Below are 20,891 nucleotides of genomic sequence, written 5' to 3' on the forward strand. Positions count from 1 at the left end.
AAAAAAAAACCCAAAAAACAAAAAAAAACAAAAGAGAGAGAGAAAGAGAGAGAAAGAACTGTCTTTAGATTAAAAGAGATTTAAAACTCCAGAGAGTTAAATTGAGAAATTTTTAACAAGTAAAATTAAAACCATAATGAGATACCACCACACATACACCAGAAAAAGAAAATTTAAAAGATGGAAAACACCAAGTGTCAGTGAGGATATGGAAGCTGTGTAATCCTCACATCACTGGTGAAAACATAAATTCAACAACCACTTTGAAAAAGTGCTTGGCAGTATTGACTGAACTGATCATATACATACCCTACAACTCAGAAATTTCATTCTTAGGTCTGGGGAAGGTATGAAACCAAGAGAAAGAAAAATTAATGTTTATCCAAAGATACGTACAAGACATTCATAACGCTGTTATTCATGTCAAAATCTAGAAAAAATCCACATAGCATATATGTTTATTGTGAAATATCCACTTGATATAATAATATTCACCAATGATGATGAATGATCTACCACTATAGACAACAATAAGTGTAAATCTCACATACAGTCTGTTGATTGAATGAAAAAAGTTAGACAGAAAAGAGAACATGATGTATGATTCTCAGAATTTTTCTTCTAATTTCCCCGTACAGTTTGGGCTATATAAAAAAATAAACACCCCATTTCTTCTTATTTAAAGGTACTTAGTGTTCCTGTACATAATCTGCAGGTTAACTTCAGAGAAGCACAAATCCTCTGAGCCCTTGAAAAGTGAAGCACTACAGATATGAACACAGCTAATGCTGTTGAAATGGTTTGGCTGTGTCCCCATCTAAATCTCAAACTGAATTGTATCTCCTGGAATTCCCATGTGTTGTGGGAGGGACCCAGGGTGAGATAATTGAATCATGGGGGCCAGTCTTTCCTGTGCTATTCTTTCTTGTGAGAGTTAATGAGTCTCACAAGATCTGTTGGGCTTATCAGGGGTTTTCGCTTTTGCTTCTTCCTCATTTTCTCTTTCTTGTCACCACCACGTAAGAAGGGCATTTCACCTCCCGCCATGATTCTGAGGCCTCCCAGCCATGTGGAACTGTAAGTCCAATTAAACCTTTTTCTGTTCCCAGTTTCGAGTATGTCTTTATCGGTAACATGAAAATGAACTAATACAGTCAAGTGATACCAGTACAGTGGGGCATTGTTGAAAAGATACCCAGAAATTGGAAGCAACTTTGAAACTGGGTAACAGGTAGGGGTAGGGACAGTTTGGAAGGCTCAGAAGAAGGCAGGAAAATGTGGGAATGTTTGGAACCTCCTAGAAACTTGCTGAATGGCTTTGCCAAAAATGCTGATAACAATATGGACAATAAGATCCAGACTGAGGTGGTCTCAGTTGGAGATGAAGAACTTGTTGGGAACTGGAGTAAAGGTGCCTCTTGTTATGTTTTAGCAAAGAAACTGGCAGCATTTTGCCCCTGCCCTAGAAATTTGTGGAACTTTGAACTTGAGGAAGATGATTTAGGGGTACCTGGCAGAAGAAATTTCTAAGCAAAAAAGTATTCAACAGATGACTTGGGTTCTGTTAAAGGCATTCAGTTTTATAAGGGGAGCAGAACATAAGAGTTTGGAAAATTTGCTGCCTGACTATGCAATAGAGAAGAAAAACCCATTTTTCTGGGGAGGAATTCAAACTGGCTGCAGATATTTGCAAAAATAGCAAGGAGCCTAATGTTACTCCCCAAGACCATAGGGAAAATGTCTTCAGGCTATGTCAGAGACCTTCATGGCAGCTCCTCCCGTCGCAGGCCTGGAGGCCCAAGGTTTCATGGGCTGGGCCTAGGGTCCCCATTTTGTGTGTAGCCTAGGGACTTGGTGCCCTGTGTCCCAGCTGTGGCTGAAAGAGGCCAACATACAGCTCATGCTGTGGCTTCAGAGGGTGGAAGCCCCAAGCCTTGGCAGCTTCCACATGGTGTTGAGCTTGCAGGTACACAGAAGTCAAGAATTGAGGTTTGGGAACCTCCATCTAGATTTCAGAAGATGTATGGAAACTCCTGGATTCCCAGGTAAAAGTTTGCTGGAGGGGCAGGGCTCTCATGGAGAACTTCTGCTAGGGCAATGCAGAAGGAAAAGGTGGGGTTGGAGCCCCCACAGAGAGTCCCTACTGGGGCAGTGCCTAGTGGAGCTGTGAGAAGAGAGCCACCATCCTCTAGACCCCAGAATGGTAGAGTCACTGACAGTTTGCACCATACGCCTGGAAAAGCTGCAGACACTAAATGCCAGTCCATGAAAGGAGCCAGGAGGGAGGCTGTACCCTTCAAAGCCATAGGGGCAGAGCTGTCTGAGACTATGGGAACCCACCTCTTACGTCAGTGTGACCTGGATGTGAGACCTGGAGTCAAAGGACATCATTTTGGAGCCTTAAAATTTGACTGCCCTGCTGGATTTTGGACTTGCATGGGCCCTGTAATCCCTTTGTTTTGGTCAATTTCTCCCATTTGAAATGGCAGTGTTTACCCAATACCTCTATCCCCATTATATCTAGGAAGTAGCTAGCTTGCTTTTGATTTTATAGGGTCATAGGTGGAAGGGAATTGCCTTGTCTCAGATGAGATTTTGGACTGTGGACTTTTGGGTTAATGCTGAAGTGAGTTAAGACTTTTAGGGACTGTTGGGAAGGCATTATTGGTTTTGAAATGTGAGGATATGAGATTTGGAGGGGGTAGGAGTGGAATTATATGGTTTGGCCGTGTCTCCATCGAAATCTCAACTTGAATTTTATCTCCCTGAATTCCCACATGTTGTGGGAGGGATGGGGGTGGGGTTAATTGAATCATAGGGGCTGGTCTTTCCTGTGCTATTCTCCTGATAGTTAATGAGTCTCACGACATTTGATGGGATTATCAGGGGTTTCTGCTTTTGTTTCTTCCACATTTTCTTTTGCTGCTGCCATGTAAGAAGAATCTTTCACCTCTCACCATGATTCTGAGACCTCCCCAGCCACATGGAACTGTAAGTCCAATTAAACCTCTTTTTGTTCGTCGTTTTGGGTATGTCTTTATCAGGAGCATGAAAATGAATTAATACAGCTATGTATAATAGACATGCAGCTGGATATGAAGCAGGAGACATACTTGGCTATAGCACCAGACCTATCCCACTAACTCTAGGTGCCCTTGAGCAAGTCCCCACACTGCACCTATACTCACCTGGCAAAGAGGGACTGAGTAGCCCTGCCTCCAGAAAGATCTCAGGGACAGAGAGCAATGTGATTCCCATCTGGAAAACCACTCTGAGTTCCTAAAAGGGAAAAGAATTCATTCATCATGGGGGTTGAAGGAATTATCTACCTCAACAGCCAAGTTGTCAAGTACAAAGTAATTATGATGTTTAGTAATGTTTTTATTTTTAAAATTATTACTTTTTCTTAAATAAATACCATCTGGTACAACATAGAATGACTACAGAAGCATAGATAAAAGAGCTATGGTCTCAATGTTACACCAACCACCATGGGCTGACATAGTTCAATAAATGTCTGTTTCTTCTTCCTAAGTATACTGGTTAGGAGTGTGGGCTCTGGATATAGACTGGAGGCAAACCCTATTCTGCCATGTAAAAATCTTGTAACTTTGAATAGTTTTATTTCACCATAAAAACACTCAAACTCTTATCAGTAAAACCAGAATTATATAGTACTTAAAACAGAGGGCAAACCATGTTTTACATGTACCATGAAAATAAAAATAAAAATAAAAATTTAAAAAGTTCCTGTGTTCTGGTTTTTAAAAATATAAATGGCCAGGGATCACATTAATTTGAAAATTCTAAGGTAGATATATTGGGAAAAGAAAGCTTAATAGTCATACAACTGAATCCTACTTATCACCTCAGGTATTTTTTAAATTTTAATTTAACTGACTAATAATTGTATATATTATAGGGTTCACTGTAATGTTTTGATATCTGTTTACATTGTGGAAAGATTAAATCAAGCCAATTCAATAAATTAAATAAAGCTTAATAGTCTTATAAATGAGTCTTCTTTTTCTTTTTTCTTGTTTATTTATGATGCAGATACTCATTCTTTATTATAAAAATGGCATATTTTCCTCCAATCTGTTGGAGTCCTCTTCCTTTGTTTGTGGTATCTTTTGTTAAATTTGCTGTCAGATTTACCTATTTTTGTCTTATATGGCTTTTGATTTTACTTATTTTTAAAATTTTTATTTTTTAACTTTAATTTTAGGTTTAGGAATACATGTGAAGGTTTGTTATACAGGCAAATTGTGTGTCACAGGGGTTTGGTGTGCAGATTATTTTGCCACTCAGGTAATATGCATAATACCCAATAGGTATTTTTCAATCCTTACTCTCTTCTCTTCCTCTACCCTCAGGTGTGAATATTGAAATTAGACATCAAAGGATTCAAACTTTTCATAGACCTTGTTGCCATCCACAGCAGTGCTTTTCAAACGTGGATGAGTAACAGAAACAACAAAAGAAATTACTCAAAATGTAGACACCTCTCACCTCACCTCCCTGGTTTTGATTCTGCAGATCTAGGACAGGCCCAAGTATCTGCATTTTAGCAAGCAACCATGAAAATATCTGATGAAGTGGTCCATAGATCACACCTGTAAAAATCCTGACCTAAACAGCTCAGAATTGGGTATCATAAATTTAATGCCCACTATACAGAGTGCTGGGACATCTGCAGTTTCTCTGTTAAAATAATTAGCTGCAAGTGCATTGGTTCTTCCCCACCACATAAGACCACAGATTGCCACAAGGGATCACACTTAAATTCCAGAGTATTCCTGGGTGGTCTAGAGGTGTGAGGATTATTATCCTGTTGGATAGACAAAGCTGGCAGAAAGATATGACTTGCCTAAAGTGTCCCCATGATGTGATCTGGGTCTCTTTCCTCTTGCTCCAGTAACCTAAGAGGATTTCAAAGTCTCTGATGTTAAACTAGAAGGAGAGTTAAGAATATAGGAAAGCACATGGAATAGAGAAGAAAGGAGGATGAGAAAGCACATGAAATGCAGGGGATGTGGTGATGTCTGGCCTATTCCCACTCAGTTAACTGGAAGCTGTGCAATGATGCTTTTCTTCTTCCGCAACTCCATCCCAGAACCCCTCCCACACACAGCAGTGACACTGAAGCTCACACATAATGAAAATGTGAGCTTATTCCTGCTTGAGGTTACATTTTCAAGTATTCGCTCTAGTAGTCAGGCCATTATGTTAATGCCAGAGGCATCCCATTGACAGAATGGAGGAGACACGTTGGAATGGGGAATTACCATTTGCTGATAGTCTACTAGGTACCACACACTGTAGGTTGTTATTTTCAGGCTTTTTTTTCTTCAAGCCCTCAAAGTGATGTTCTGAGGCTGACATCAGAGCTTTCCTTTTACAGATGAGGAATAGGCTTAGAGGGCCAAGAACATAATCAAGGAATTTTATGAAAGCTTCAAATGGACATGAGGCCTACTTTAAGGGACTCCCACTGGCCAATTTGAGAAGACTTGAGCACCAAAATTGATATGGTTTAGATATTGTCCCCTCTGAATCTCATGTAGAATTGTAATTCCCATTGTTGAGGGTGAAGCATGATGGGGATCATGGGGGTGGATTTCTCATGAATCGTTTCGTGCCATCCCCTTGGTGATAAGTGAGTTCTCCATCAGTTAGTTCATGCAGGATCTGGTTGTTTAAAAGTCTGAAACCTTTCCCTTGTCTGTCTCTCTTGCTCCCACTCTTGCCATGTGACATGCCTGCTACTGCTTTGCCTTCTGCCATGATTAAAAGCTCCCTGAGGCTTTCCTAGAAGCCAAGGAGATCCTGGGGCCATGCTTCCTGTCCAGCCTGAAGAACAGTGAGCCAATTAAACCTTTTTATTCATAAATTACCATCTCAGGTATTTTTGCATAACAATGCAAGAATGGCCTAATACAAAAAAATATATATACTAATAATTACACAGGGTAAACCTTTGAGGAAAATGGAAATCTCTGAGTCATACTGACATAAATAAATGTTAATAAATACACTGATAAATAAATAAGGGAGAAGAAAAAGCTCTATCTTTTTGTCAAATGCAAACTAATTTTCCAGAAGGAATATCAGAATTGGAAAACAGCCACTTAACAACTCCCATAATAATATGTGATTCAGGCAAAAAACAAAAATGAATGCTCATCCTGCACCAAATTTCATGGCAGTCACTGAATCACCATGGTAACAATGTGAGCCAAGACAGCTCGGAAAATAACCATCACTTTGATTTGTTTTGTAGTATGTCCTAGGAAATGAACTGGTCTGATATGACTACAGTCATTAACCTGAAGTAATCCTCACAATAAATATTTCTGGCAGTTTCAGCAATATATACATTCATACACACAAACATACCCACATACATACATGTTCTCTCTCTCTTTCTCTCTCACCACCCCAGATCCCAAGAATTCATTGAGATGGATTGCTAGTGGTGGAGAGTAGGTAACAAAATAAACCCCATAATTCAATCTATTCAATTCTGACCACATATAAAGTTGAAATCTACTAAACGATTTTACCAATGGATTTTTCTTTTTTTTTTTTCCCATTTATTTATTTTATTGCATTTTAAGTTTTGGGGTACATGTGAAGAACATGCAAAATTGTTGCATAGGAACACACGTGGCAGTGTGATTTGCTGCCTTCCTCCCCATCACCTACATCTGGCATTTCTCCCCTTGCTATCTCTCCCCAGCTTCCCACCCCCCACCGTCCCTCCCCTATTTCCCCCCAACTGACCCCAGTGTGTAGTGCTCCCCTCCCTGTGTCCATGTGTTCTCATTGTTCAACACCCGCCTATGAGTGAGAACATGCGGTGTTTGATCTTCTGGTCTTCTGTCAGTTTGCTGAGAATGATGGTTTCCAGGTTCATCCATGTCCCTACAAAGGACCCAAACTCATCGTTTTTGATGGCTGCATAATATTCCATGGTGTATATGTGCCACATTTTCCCTATCCAGTCTATCGTCGATGGGCATTTGGGTTGGTTCCAGGTCTTTGCTATTGTAAACAGTGCTGCAATGAACATTCGTGTACACGTGTCCTTATAGTAGAACGATTTGTAATCCTTTGGATATATACCCAGTAATGGGATTGCTGAGTCAAATGGAATTTCTATTTCTAGGTCCTTGAGGAATCGCCACACTGTCTTCCACAATGGTTGAACTAATCTACACTCCCACCAACAGTGCAAAAGTGTTCCTATTTCTCCACATCCTCTCCAGCATCTGTTGTCTCCAGATTTTTTAATGATCGCCATTCTAACCGGCGTGAGATGGTATCTCAGTGTAGTTTTGATTTGCATTTCTCTGATGACCAGTGATGATGAGCATTTTTTCATATGTTTGTTGGCTTCACGTATGTCTTCTTTTGAGAAGTGTCTGTTCATATCCTTTGCCCACTTTTGAATGGGCTTGTTAGTTTTTTTCTTGTAAATCTGCTTTAGTTCTTTGTAAATTTTGGATATCAGCCCTTTGTCAGATGGGTAAACTGCAAAAATTTTTTCCCAATCTGTTGGTTGCCGATTCACTCTAATGATTGTTCCTTTTGCTGTGCAGAAGCTGTGGAGTTTGATTAGGTCCCATTTGTCTATTTTGGCTTTTGTTGTCAATGCGTTTGGCGTTTTGGTCATGAAGTCCTTGCCTACACCTACGTCCTGAATGGTTTTGCCTAGATTTTCTTCTAGGGTTTTTATGGTGTTAGGTCTTATGTTTAAGTCTTTAATCCATCTGGAGTTAATTTTAGTGTAAGGTGTCAGGAAGGGGTCCAGTTTCTGCTTTCTGCACATGGCTAGCCAGCTTTCCCAACACCATTTATTGAACAGGGAATCCTTTCCCCATTGCTTGTTTTTGTCTGGTTTGTCAAAGATCAGATGGTTGTAGAAAGGTTGTGTTGCCTCCGAGACCTCTGTTCTGTTCCATTGGTCTATATCTCTGCTTTGGTACCAGTACCATGCTGTTTTGATTACTGTAGCCTTGTAGTATAGTTTGAAGTCTGGTAGTGTGATGCCCCCCGCTTTGTTCTTTTTGCTTAGAATTGACTTGGCTATGCGGGCTCTCTTTTGGTTCCATATGAAGTTTGAGGTGGTTTTTTCCAGTTCTGCAAAGAAGGTCATTGGTAGCTTGATGGGGATAGCATTGAATCTGTAAATTACTTTGGGCAGTATGGCCATTTTCACGATATTGATTCTTCCTAACCATGAACATGGAATGTTTCTCCATCTGTTTGTGTCCTCTCTTATTTCGTTGAGCAGTGGCTTGTAGTTCTCCTTGAAGAGGTCCTTTACATTCCTTGTTAGTTGTATTCCTAGGTATTTTATTCTCTTTGTGGCAATTGTGAATGGAAGTTTGTTCTTGATTTGGCTCTCTTTAAGTCTGTTATTGGTGTATAGGAATGCATGTGATTTTTGCACATTGATTTTGTATCCTGAGACTTTGCTGAACTTGCTTATGAGTTTCAGGAGGTTTGGGGCTGAGACGATGGGGTCTTCTTACCAATGGATTTTTCTTAAGTTGACCTGTTGATTTGTCTCTGGGACATTTTTTCCTCTAGTTACAGTATATTTTCAATAACTTATGAAAGCTGACATGAAAATACAGGCAAATGCTTATGAAATATGAGGTACCTTTTCCATTTCATAGTCTAAGATCTCAATCTAGAATATTAGTTAACAGCTACTTTTAAACATTTGGCTGCTGACAGCTCAGTGAAAATAAAATATGCAGAAATTTAATTCAAAATACTAGCATTTATAAGAGCACTAAGAAATATGAAATAATTAGGAATAATCCATCCAAATATATGGCAGGTCTGTACAGTGAACACTAAATAACATTGCTAAGAGAAATTAAAGAAGACCTAAATAGAGAAACATACTGTCTTCATGAACTGGAAGACTCAGTATTGTTAAGATGCCTGTTCTGTTTAAACCTATCTACATATTCAGAACAATCTCAATAAAAATCCTAACTTATATAGTTCTAAAAGAACCTGAAACGCTGTTTCTAAAATTCATGTAAAAATACAAAGGATCTAGACAATGAAAACAACTTTGAGAAAACAAAAATGGATGACAAACACTATCTGATTTCAGGACTTCTTACAAACTCATAGTAATCAAGACAGTATGCTACTGGCATCAAGGCAGAAAAGTAGATCAAAGGAACAAAATAAACCACCTAAAAACTGACCTATATATTGGAATTGACCTATATAAAATATATTGGACAACTGACTTTTGACAAAGGTGAAGAAGCCATTCAATGGATAAAGGGTGGTATTTTCAATATATTGTGCAGAAACAAGTGGATATTCATATATACAATTATGAACTGTGATCTATATATTGTACCACATACAAAAGACAATGCAAAAGGCACTTCGAAATGGATCACAGATATAAATATAAAACCTAAAGTATAAAACTTGTAGAAGAAAACACAGGAGAGTATAATTGTGACCTTGAGTTACATAAAAAATTCCTTAGATGAATAAATCAATAATTTGGAATGCATCAAGGTTAAAAACTCTGGGTCTTACAAAGACACTGTTAAAAGAGTAAAAAGAGAAGCCCCTGATTGGGAGAAAATGTTTGAAAATCATATCTGATAAAGTACTTGTATACAGAATATAGAAAACTATCACCAAATTCAATTAAAGAACAAACATTCCAATAAATAAATAGGCAAAAGAGTTGAATAGACACTCATCTATAGAAGATAAACAACTGTCAAATAAGTACATAAAAAGATACTCAAACATCATTAATCATTAGGGAAATGTAAATGAAAACTACAAGGCATCACTACCTTATAGCTTTACTGTTTCGTACTTTAAAAATTATTCTTGGCATTGCTCCCCTACAATACTTTTTCTATAGCACCTAAATACAATTCTATCTTCTATACTTTTTATGAATGAATGCTTTGATTTAAATATATGTAACTGTTGAGTTTTGTTAGTGTTGGTTCAAAGTGGTCAGATTAATATGAAATCTTCTGGGTGTAAGTCAGGTGTTTTGAATTCAGATACATTTTGGTTTACCTAAGCATACTTTCCAATATGATTATTTTGTTATGACTTACCTTCTCTTATACATAAATTTGTTTTAATTATATATTTGGGTTTGTTAAAGTATTTCAGGAGGCTGCCAGGTGGTGTGTTCATGTTCATCCACCTACGCTCTCTATTCCTAATTTATTACTAACTCCCCCTTTGACCTTTAGTTTCATAGGGGTTATTTTAGGTGAGTATCCTTTAATTAGAAACTGTAGCCTATTTCTTCCCATCTCATAGACTACACCTTGACCTAATGTTTGTACGTAAATATTTGTGATTACTTTAAGACTTTTTAGGGTTAGCTGAAGATAGCAGTATACAGGCTGAATTGGCAAGAAGTGGTGAGGTTTGTCAGAGTTTATCAATTATAGAACAGCCTCCTCTAGAGAAATATAAATCACTGCCAAGTCCCCTGAGATTTAAGCTGTTGCTGGTAGTATTCTGGCAAATAACTTTGTTTATTTCAGTTAAGTTTATGGCTAAGCATAGTGGGGTATCTAATTCCAGTTTGGGTCTTAGCTATTGTGAATTCAGAACATACCGAAGTCACTTTCATAGTTTATTTTCATTTTAGCTATTGCCTTTTATGGTTATACATAAGCATAAACCACAGGGTATTATTGATTTAGTTTAATTGTATAACCTCAGTGGCTGGCACGAAATTTACCAACCCTATGGGGAGTTACTATACCTTGTTAGAACTTTTGTTTATTGCTTAATTTTTATCACTATTGTTTCTCGTGGGGGTGTGGTTGAGCAAGGCATTATGAGATACTAATAAGTGTGCTTGGTATCTGCTCCTTTTGATCTTCTGCTGATCTAAAAGGCATTCTCATTGGGATTCAGATATTTGCATAGGTAATCTCACTAAGAATTAATTAAAGGCCAAGACCAAACCTGTGTGTTCATCAAGTTACATGAATTCATTCAGGCATTTCTCAGTGACTTGCTTTAGTGAATTAAGCTACATTAACTTGTATCTACAGAACACTCTCTTGCAGGGAAATTGCTAAATTTAAGTATTATTCTAGCATTGAGAATTTTTTGATAATCTTATTAAGAAACAAAAAGTTTTAGCCTAGAAAATCAGATTTTTTTTTAACTTTCTCAATTTTTATTTTAAATTAGTTTTGGTTTCCATTATGTAAAAACAAATGAAGTAAACACCTATATTAACCAAAAACATATTTCCATTTTTTTTTTATTATCCTTTAAGTTCTGGGGTACATGTGCAGATCTTGCAGGATTGTTACATAGGTATATCATGCCATGGTGGATGGAGGCAGAAAATCATATTTTTAATGGATTTTTTTTGTTTTAGACAATGCTTTAATTAGGAGTTAGGCTGAAATAATGTTCTAGATAAGCTTATAATTGAATTTAATAATATGTGGGTACATATTAGAGCCTTAGGTAATAATCAGCACATATAAGATTTTTTTGTTTTGGGGTTTGGCAAGAATAAAAGACATATTTACATAAATAGTGTGACAACTTAAAGTAGGAGATTACAGGGAGTTTGCAGAGTTAATCATACTTGATGGGAATAATTATGTATCTGTGATTGTATCTTATTTTTATTATGTCCATTGAGCAAGGATTAATTAACACCTTAAAGTTTTTATGTGGGAAAATAACATTCAATTTAAGTTCAGCTACAATCAAGTTGTGTCAAGGCCTTGACAGCCATGTTGGATCACACCATCCCCCCAAATTAAAAAATACCAAATGCATGACACCACAGTTATGAGTGATAATGGGCTGATTAGACATTAGTTCACTGGAATGTCTTACTTAAGAGGAATGAGTGAATAGTTATAAGCTCATGACCCTGAAACAAGAACCAGATGTCTGGTATAGTTTCAGTCCAGAAACCCCCAAGTTTTCTGAGTTCAGAGTGAGAAGACGGACACTTCTTGAGCAGACTGCTACTTTCTCAAAGCTTTGTAGATAAGAAATCCTATTGGAAGTGATAAGCATGTTGTCAAAAAAGGATTTGACTTCCAGTGCTATGTATGATATTATATCCTATTTAAAATGAAGAACTTAATATATGGAACAATACTCATGGTTAAATCCATTTGTGTGGACTTTTAATTTAATGTATTATGCACTGTGATTAGTTTGATGTGCAGGCTTGTATGCACGGGGAATGGATTTTAAAGCACCATAAGATATAAATGTATAATGTATGATGAAGTGTATATAGTACTAGTACATAATTAATGGGGTAAATTACATAATGGATGATGTACACAGGATGATTAGATTTTATGTTTATTTTTTACCATACTGACATAGAACTCAAGAACAGTTTCTTTGCATTCAGTATATGAATCAGGGAATAGAATTTCAGCTTTGCATGCTGAGAGCGGAGTGAAAGGCTTTTTCTTTGCGTGGGGGAGAGGTGCTCTCCATTTTTGGTTTACAAGACCAAGTTTAATAAACTACAAGAACTCTTCATTGAAGTTTATTCTTGATTAGGCTAATAAGTGGTATTAATATGAGAACAAGGGAAAAATACAGAATGGATAATACTTATTCAACAATAATGAAAGGGTATTCTACTGATTGATCTTCAATTTGTGTGAGTATGAGGTTATTATATACCAGAACCCAAAATAGGCATTGGCTTAGTAGCTGGAATATCACGCTTCATTGCTTAGATAACTGAAGAATTAGAATGATTGCTAAAAATAAGATTAAGAGCATAAGGGCTATAACACCTCCTAGTTTATTGGGGGTAGATCCTAAATTGCATTGGCAAATAGAAGATACCACTCTGGTTTAATGTGAGGTGGTATATTGAGGGGATTTGCTGGAATATACTCTCAGTTTCCTAAAAAGTCAGGAAAGAATAAAACAAGTTCGAGTAGAAGTAATCGTAGAAAAACAAATCCTAAAATGCCTTTAATTGTGTGGTAGGGGTGGAATGGGATTTTATTTGCATTGGTTGAGATTCCTTGGGTTATGTGACCCTATTTGATGTGGGAATAGAAGGTGCACAATAACTAGAGCTGAAACAATGAATGGCAGAATAAAACGAAAGGTGAAGAATTGTGTGAAAGTGCCTCTGTCAAGAGAAAATCCACCTCCAATTCATTCTAACAGGTTGGTGCCAATGTACAGTACAGTTAATAGTAAATTTGTGATTGCTGTTTCTCTTCATCGTAAAATATAGCCTATGAATGCTATAGCTATTACTGTGAATAAAAGAATAATTCCAATGCTTCAGGTTTCTAGAAAGGTAAAGACCTCAGCCTACAAGAATAAACTGATAAAGAATACAGATATCCATTAGCATCTAAATAGTAAACGATTCAGCCATAGTTAACATCTCAACAGATGTGTGTCATAGAGGAAAATGCAGTTATTATGTCTGAGGTACAGTGTATAGCTAAGAAAAGCCCTGTAATGATTTGTAAAGCTAGGCAAACTCAGTAGGGAACTGAAATTTCATCATGTTCAGATGTTTGATGGTGCTGATAGATCAATAAATGAGTGATTAAGAATTTTTATTAGGGAGTGAGATTTTTAAATATTGGTTATTAGAGTTCTGACAGTTGACATACAATGATGATTTTTCATGACATATACTATATTTTGTTACTATTTTTGTTGTAGGCATCATAGGATTTTCTTCAAAACTTTTACCTATTACATAGGTTTACGGTTATTAATGGTGGTATGGAAATCAGGAAAATAATAAATTTTGGTGGGGTTTTATGGGAATGATAGTGTTTTAAATTTATTTAGCAGGGATACTGGTAGTATTCAGAATCCTATAGCCATAGCTACTAAAGAATATCCTGAAATGTGAGGATCTGGTGGTGTTATTTGGGGGAGGGTTCTATTGTTAGGATTATTAATAGAATTATTTAATCATTGTATAAACAATATGCTATGATGAAATAGAAATTATTACTGATTTCAAAAATTTAGAGGATTGGGTGATTTTTTTTTTTTTTTTTTGAGATGGAGTTTCGCTCGTTACCCAGGCTGAAGTGCAATGGCGCAATCTCGGCTCACCACAACCTCCGCCTCCTGGGTTCAGGCAATTCTCCTGCCTCAGCCTCCTGAGTAGCTGGGATTACAGGCATGCGCCACCATGCCCAGCTAATTTTCTGTATTTTTAGTAGAAACGGGGTTTCACCATGTTGACCAGGATGGATTGGGTGATTTTTGAGGGTGAAGAAGTTGGGCTTCTTTGTGAAGATACTATAGGTGTGGCTGCATTGTACAGTTAATGAAGTTGATTAATGGTCATAAGTGACTGATCCCTTTGTTAATATTTTTATTGTTGCTGATTACTCAGAGTAATTAAGTGGCTAGAAGTATAGCTAATAAAAATAAAATGAAGAAATAGAAGAAATATAATTTAATTAGGCCATTTTGGTTAGGGACAGTTACTGAGGCTATTATTTGGAGATGAGATAATTTTTGGTATTTTTCTAGTCAAGTTTAGTTAAAGTGATGCTCTGACTTTTAGAAAGGTTTGAGTATACTGTTAAATGGTGAACAACTGTTGGAAAAATCCTAGAAAGTTAAAAAATTTATATATGTATGGAGATAATTCAAATTTCAGATTAGATGTTATCAGTTTAAATTCTAATTGCTATAATGAAGCCTAAGATAGTTACAGCAAGGGCTGAAAGTTTTACGTATAATGGCATAGTCATTTGGGGAACAGTTATAGGAGAAATGTTGTTGGTAATTTTTTTAAAAAAGCAAAAATACTGCCAATTGTTAAATATTAAATTGAATTAAGAGGGAGTTATTTTCATTGATAATAATGAAAGTTGAAAAACTAGGTAGTCCTAGGAGTGCAAAAAAAGACAATTTGAGTACTGTATACAGCTGTTAGGGAGGTGGTGATAAGTGTGATTAAAAGGGCTCAGGCAGTAGTATATATCATGTTTGCAGTTTTGATAAATAAGTCTTTGAAGTAGAAGCCTGTAAGGAAAGGTATGCCTGTGAGTGCAAGGCTTCCAATAATAAGTGAGGAGGAATGAAGGGTATGTCTTTAAATAGACATCCTATTTTTGAATATCTTGATCGTCATTAAGGTTGTCGATGATGGCTCTGAATATATAAATAGCATAGTTTTAAAGAATGCATGTGTCTAAATGTGGAGAAGTGCTAGATGTAGCTGATTAATACCAATAATGACTATTCTAAGACCTAGTTGTCTTGAGGTACGAAACGTGACAATCTTTTTGATGTCACTTTGTGTTAGAGCACAAATTGCTATAAATGTAGTGGTAGTAGCACCTAAGCGTATTATTAGTGTTTGGATTGTTTTATTCTTTTCTATTTGTGGATAAAAGTGAGTTAACAGCCCCTGCTAAAACACTGTGATGAAATAGAGCAGGGCTCAGACAGGTATTGTACCTTCTATTTCTGATGGTAGTAATGGGTGAAGGCCAAATTAAGCAAACTTGTCAGTTGCCAGAATGATTCCACTTAATGGAAGGATATTGGGTAGAAATTGAGCACAAAAATTTATGGCATTCTCATGTGTTTCAATAAAATTTAAAAACTCATACTATTGTAGTATGAATTCAGTATATCCAATGCAGTTATATTAAATTGTTTGGAGGGCTGCTATATTTGTGTCTATTGAGCCATATAATCAACTGACAAAAATAATATAATTCCTGCTTGTTCTCAAGGAGTTAAAAGAGGTTGTCGAGTGTAACTAGAAATAGTATAGTGAGAAATATGAGTAAATACTTAAAGAATCAGTTAATGTTTGGATCTGAATGTATATAGCATATTAAGAACTCTACAACAGATCCTGTAACAAAAAGTGCTACCAATTAAAACCTATTCAACAAATGGTGCTGGGATAATTGGCAAGCCACATGTAGAATGATGAAACTGGATCCTCATCTCTCACCTTATACAAAAATCAACTCAAGATCGATCAAGGACTTAAATCTAAGACCTGAAATGATAAAAATTCTAGAAGATAACATTGGAAAAACCCTCTTGACACTGACTTAGGCAAATACTTCATGACCAAGAACCGAAAAGCAAATGCAACAAAAAAAATGATAAATAGGTGTGACTTTAATAAACTAGAGCTTCTGCACCGCAAAATAAACAATCAGCAGATTAAACAGACAACCCACAGAGTGGGAAAAAAGCTTCACAACCTATACATCCAACAAAGGACTAATATCCAGAATCTACAAGGAACTCAAATTAGCAAGAAAAAAACAAACAATCCTATCAAAAAATGGACTAAGGGCACAAATAGACAATTCTCAGAAGATACACAAATGGCCAACAAACATATGAAAAAATGTTCAACATCATTAATGATGAGGGAAATGCAAATCAAAACCACAATGCAATACCGTCTTACTCCTGCAAGAATGGGCATAATCTAAAAAGAAAAAAATAGATGTTGGCAGAGATGCAGTGAAAAGGGACCGCTTTTACACTGCTGATGGGAACGTTAACTAGTACAACCACTAAGGAATACAGTGTGGAGATTCCTTAAAGAACTAAAAGTAGGACTACCATTTGATCCAGCAATCCCACTAACTGGGTTATCTACCCAGAGGAAAAGAAGTCATTATATGAAAAAGATACTTGGACATGCATGTTTGTAACAACAGAATTTGCAATTGCAAAAATATAGAACCAGCCCAAATGCCCATCAATCAATGAGTGATAAGGAAAAAATATGTGTGTGTGTGTGTGATGGAATACTACTCAGCCTTAAAAAAGAACAAAATAATGGCATTCACAGCAACCTGGATGGAATTGGAGACCATTATTCCAAGTGAAGTAACTCAGGAATGGAAAACCAAATATCGTACATTCTCACTCATAAGTGAAAGCTAAGCTGTGAGGATGCAAAGGCCTAAGAATGATAAAATGGATTTTGGGGACTTGGAAGAAACTGTGGGAGGGGAGTGAAGAATGAAAGACTACAAATTGGGTACAGTGTATACTTCTCTGGTAATGAGTGCACCAAAATCTCACAAATCAATACTAAAGAATGTATGTAGCAAAACCACCTGTTCCCCAAGAACCTATGGAAAATTAAAAATTTTTAAAAGACATAATCAAGCTTGAAGGTGAGTGTTAATTTTAAAGTTTGGATAGTGTCAGTTTGAAATAATTATTTGTTGGCTCAAGCAAATTAATATTAGGGCTGGAATGAGGTTGGTTGTAAAAGTGTATGAAATAGAGGTTTTTACATAGGTTAGAAATAAGTTTACAAACAGTAGTTACAGCAATTGGTAGAATTAGGAGGATCAGTGAAATTGTGATAAATTAAAAAAAATACATTTATTTACTTTTATTTGGAGTTGTACCAATTTTTTGGCTCCTAAGGTCAACAGGTTACTTTTATCCTTTAAAAGTTGAGAAAGCCATATTGTTATCCATGGGGGCACGAGTTAGTAGTTCTTGCACACTTTCTCAGAAAATAAGAAGTTTTAATTTTCTGCTATTACATTTATAACATAACATTTTATTTAAACTATATTTACAGCATATGGGTCCTCGAATGATTCTTGTGTTAAGTGAGAATCAACTCAAACCCATTTTTGGGTTTAAGTGCAGGCTTAAACTCCTGGGCTCAAGCAATCCTCCCACTTTAGCCTCGCAAGTATCTGGGACTACAAGCACATGCCACTCCTAGCTCCAGGTGACTCAGAATAAATAGAGATACTCCATTTGTTTGGGAAAAAGTAACGTAAGAGAACAAGTCTCTGTCTGGTAATCCAGAGAATTCTTCCAGATTGTGTCCAAGACCATCAAGGTGGTACCTCTACAAGTCCACAAGAACCATAGCATTATTGGGTTTGGGGTCCCACCCAAGGCAGATACAGTTTAGATCACAACATTCAAGTCCTTTTGGAAAGCCTTCTCAAAAAGAATGGGTCAAAATAAGCCCAAACTGAAGAGTACAATAAATACTTAACTCTGCAATGCCCAGACACAGACAAACATCTACAAGTATCAAGACCAGCCAGGAAAACATGACCTCACCAAATGAACTAAATAAGGTCACATATCTCTATTTCTCCAGGATTAGTCTCTGGAAACATACTTCACCTAGAAAGGCACATATAGGCTGAAAATAATGCAATGAAAAAAGACATTCCATGCCAACAGAAACAAAAAAGAACAGGAGCATCTATATTTATATCAGACAAAATAGATTTCAAGACAAAAAGTGTAAGAAGAGACAAAGAAGGTCACTATATAATGATGAAGGGATCGATTCAGCAAAAGGACCTAACAATTTTAAGAATATATGCACCCAACACTGGAGCACCCAGGTATATAAAGCAAATATTGCTAGAGCTAAAGAGATAGATAGATTCCAATACATTAATAGCTGGAGACTTGAACATTTCACTGTCAGCATTGGACACATCTCCCAGATAGAAATCAACAAAGAAACTTTGGACTTAATCAAAACTATGGAATAAATGGATCAAATAGAAATTTACAGAATATTTTATCCAATGGCTGTAGAACACACCTTCTTTTCCTCAGCACAGGGCTCATTCTCAAGGATAGACCATATGATAGGTGACAAAACAAGTCTGAAAACATTAAAAAAATTGAAATAATATCAAGCATCTTCTCTGACCATAATGGAATAAAACTAAAAATAAATAACAAGAGGAATTTTGGAAGCTATACAAGAATGTGGAAATTAAACATTATGCTCCTGAATGACAAGTGGAGCAACAAAGAAATTAAGAAGGAAGCTGAAAAATTTCTTGAAACAAATAATAATGGAAACATAATATACTAAAACCTGTGGGATACAGCGAAAGCAGTACTCAGAGGGGAGTTTATAGGTATAAATGTCTACATCAATAAAGAAGAAAAACTTCAAATAAACAACTTAATGATGCATCTTAAAGAACTACAAAGCAATAACAAATCTCAAACCCCAAATTGAAGAAAATAAATAATAAAGATCAGAGCATAAATAAATGAAATTGAAATAAAGAAAACAATACAAAAGATCACTTAAACAAAAAAATTGGGTTTTTGCAAAGTTAAGCAAAATTGACAAATCTTTAGCCAGACTAAGAAAAAAAGAAGATCCAAATAAATAAGAGATGAAAAATGAGACATTACAACTGATACCACAGAAATGAAAAAGATCATTAATGGCTATTATGAGCAACTATATGCAAATAAATTTGAAAATCTAAAATAAATGAACAAATTTTAGACACATACAATCTACCAAGATTGAATCAGGAAGAAATCCAACACCTGAATAGACCAATAACAAGTAATGAGATTAAAGCCATAATAAAAATTCTCCCCAGTGATATGGTTTGGCTCTTTGTCCCCACCCAAATCTCATCTTGTAGCTCCCATAATTCCCACATGTTGTGGGAGGGACCCAGGGGAAGATGACTGAATTATGGGGATGGGTCTTTCCCATGCTGTTCTCGTGATAGTGAATGAATAGGTCTCATGAGATCTGATGGTTTTAAAAAGAGGAGTTTCTCTGCACAAGCTCTCTCTCTCTTTGCCTGCTGCCATTTATGTGAGACGTGACTTGCACCTCCTTGCCTTCCACCATGATTGTGAGGCTTCCACAGCCACGTGGAACTGTAAGTCCAATTAAACCTCTTTATTTTGTAAATTGCCCAGTCTTGGGTATGTTTTTATCAGCAATGTGAAGACAGACTGATTTTTCCATGTTGATTTTGTATCCTGCAACTTCACTGAATTTATTTATTAGTATGAATAGTACACTCAGTAATGAAAAGTTCGGGACCCCATGGCTTCCCTGCTAAATGCTACCAAACATTTAAAAAAGAACTAATACCAATCATACTTAAACTATTCCAAAAAACAGGAAGAGGGAATACTTCCAAACTCATTCTATGAGGCTAGTATTATTCTGATACCAAAACCAGACAAAAACACATTAAAAAAAACTATAGGGTAAATTCTATGATGAACATTGATGGAAAAATACTCAACAAAATATTAGCAAAGCCAATTCAGTGACACATTTAAAAGATCATTCATCATGACCAAGTGGGTTTTATCTTTGGGATGCAAGGATGGTTTAACATGTGCAAATCAATCAATGTGATATATCATGTCAACAGTAAGACAAAAACCATATGATCATTTCAATTGATGCTGGAAAAGCATTTGATAAAATTCAACATCTCTTTCATGATAAAACCCCTAAAAAAACTGGGGTAAAGGAACATACTTCAACATAATAAAACCCATGTCGACAGACCCACAGCTAGTATCATAGTGAATGGGAAAAAATGGAAAGCCTTTTCTCTAAGATCTGGAACACAATATGGATGTCCACTTTCACCTCTGTTATTCAACATAGCTGTTATTCAATGGAGCTCTTAGCTACAGCATTCAGAGAAGAGAAAGATATAAAGTGTATAAAGTGCCTCCAAGTTGTAAAGGAAGAATTAAAATCATCCTTGTTTGCAGATGACATGATCTTATATTTGGAAAAACCTAAAGGCTCCACCAAAAAACAATTCATACTAATAAATTCAGTGAAGTTGCAGGATACAAAATCAACATGGAAAAATTAGTAGCATTTCTGTGTGCCAACAGTGAACAATCTGAAAAAGAAATGAAAAAAGTAAGCTCATCTACAATAGCCACAAATGAAATAAAATACATAGGAATTAACCAAAGAAGTGAAAGATCTCTATAATGAAAACTACAAAGGACTGATGAAAGAAATTGAAGGGGACACCAGAAGATGGAAAAATATTCCATGTTCATGCATTGGAAGAGTCAAC

At 36.3% G+C, this 20,891-nt stretch overlaps 1 protein-coding gene across 1 annotated transcript in view; it reads right to left on the reverse strand.

The window, feature by feature from the left end:
- Window positions 1-20,891, reverse strand: part of BHLHB9 (basic helix-loop-helix family member b9) — a 65,609-nt gene that overhangs the window by 16,054 nt on the left and 28,664 nt on the right. Inside the window, exon 5 of the transcript XR_004265630.1 lies at window positions 3,189-3,279. The gene's annotated coding sequence lies outside the window, so the exon portion shown is untranslated. The remainder of the gene's footprint in view (window positions 1-3,188; window positions 3,280-20,891) is intronic.

The sequence above is a fragment of the Sapajus apella genome, unplaced genomic scaffold (assembly GCF_009761245.1).
Source record: "Sapajus apella isolate SASKATOON/1434 unplaced genomic scaffold, GSC_monkey_1.0 scaffold191, whole genome shotgun sequence".
Taxonomy (NCBI): Eukaryota; Metazoa; Chordata; class Mammalia; order Primates; family Cebidae; genus Sapajus; species Sapajus apella.